We start from the raw sequence: 1,786 nt of genomic DNA, 5'->3' as shown, positions 1-1,786 counted from the left end.
GGGGGCCATCCCACACGATTGGCCCAATGATGAGCACCTGACGTGTGCAAGCCATAACCACACCACCGCACGGCACACCACCGACGCCGTCACGCAGACGCACACCGAGGTGTCCCGCAAGGCCACGGCAAGATACGCGACGGCGGCCAACAACACACCCACGAAGGCGGGCCCCTCTGGTGACGCCGCCTACGCAGCGCTCTGCACGCCAGAGCTGACGCGATTGGAAGCAGCTCTTGCGACGCTGCCCTGCGTGCCGCCCTCTCTCGGTCATGCTCATGATACAGCCAGCCTCGAGAGATGAATGCAGTCCTGCTGCACTCTCACTCCGCCCGCCCTGTCACGCCGACCACCACCCGTCGCGAAAGCCCCTCCAGCGAATAGCCTCACGACGACTACGCGACCGTTCTGCGAGACAGGCTCCAGCAGCGCCGGCAAGGTACACAGAGACAGCCGCGGCGTTTGTCGGCCCTACGCCGGCATCCTCGGCTGTGCACATCACGGCGCCTCAGAGGCCCAACCGCGGCCCGCAGCACACTCGCCGCATCATGGATCTCCCACGCCATCGCCCCGCCCACAAGAACAAATCGAAGATGGCCAGGCGTGCATGCGGAGCCGCCGAACCATCCCTCCTGGGCCCTCTTCGCCCCATCATGGTGGTGGGCCCCTGGGCTTGCAGCGCAACCGTACGCCGGCACGGCACCACGCCATCTGTGTTCATCACGCCACACTCCCCACATCCTCCGCGGGCAAGGATGTCATGCAGGCCAAACTAAGATTCGTCCTCTGAAAGGTGGCGTGCTGGACGCTCGAGCACGCCAGGCAGCGGGGTGAGCGTCCCCCGAAACAAGGCACGCACTCGCCGGTGCGCGGCACAGCGACCAGCAGCAGCTCTCCGCTGCGCAAGCTGACCTGCTTACGCACGTCCCACCCGAGCTGCAGGGGCTTCCCCGTCGGGTGTCTATGGATGCCCCTCTGTGTCTCCCTCAGCACGACAAGCTGCGAGCTCTCTGTGCGCACGCGCATGCCTATCCGCGGGTCCCTTTCTGCTTGACACACACACACTCCTAATGAGAGGCGTGCGGGTGCAGCAGAGGGTGGAATGCCCACTGCCACCACAGACGCATACCAGCGCCCCCACCTGTTGCAGCACAAGCCGGCAACCCCTTCAGACATCATTCATGGCATCCCTGGAACTGGAGGATGCAGCCAGCGGGTCACGCAGACAACAACAGCGTCGTCCTGAAACCTGTTTCAGGACGCAGACATGTGAGTGCTGTGCACGGGGACTGTCATGCACAGCTGGGGCATCGGGCATCACATCCAAGGAAAACATCCAGGGGAATAAGGAGCACGAGTGATGAAGCGAAAAGGTGCGAAGAGATGCATACAGGACAGCGCCGATGTGCATGTGTACGAGACACGCGGCATCTCTCCTCGATCCGGCCGGGGTGGGCTTTCACGGGGCAGAGATGCCGGAAGCGGGATGAGAGCACTCCCGACGTGCACCGCCGAGTCCTCCAGAGCCTCCCATGTGAAGCGTCACCGCACCACGTGATGGCATGCCGCGGGTGGAGGCGACTGAGACGGAGAAGCATGGCACACAGGCAGGATGTGCAGGGTCTCGGAGGGGCCTGGCCGGGGGCTGGTGGCCTTCCTCCCTGCGCGCATCCGGCATGCACGTGGAGCACCCGCGGCGTCCGCCCTCGAGCATGTCACCCCGGACGCGGACCCCTTTGCCGCGAGGCATGCAGTCCACACCGCGTCTCCGTCTGGCGCCGGTTAG

This window comes from Leishmania donovani, chromosome 36, assembly GCF_000227135.1.
Source record: "Leishmania donovani BPK282A1 complete genome, chromosome 36".
NCBI classification, from domain to species: Eukaryota; Euglenozoa; class Kinetoplastea; order Trypanosomatida; family Trypanosomatidae; genus Leishmania; species Leishmania donovani.
This window is presented reverse-complemented; position numbering follows the sequence as displayed.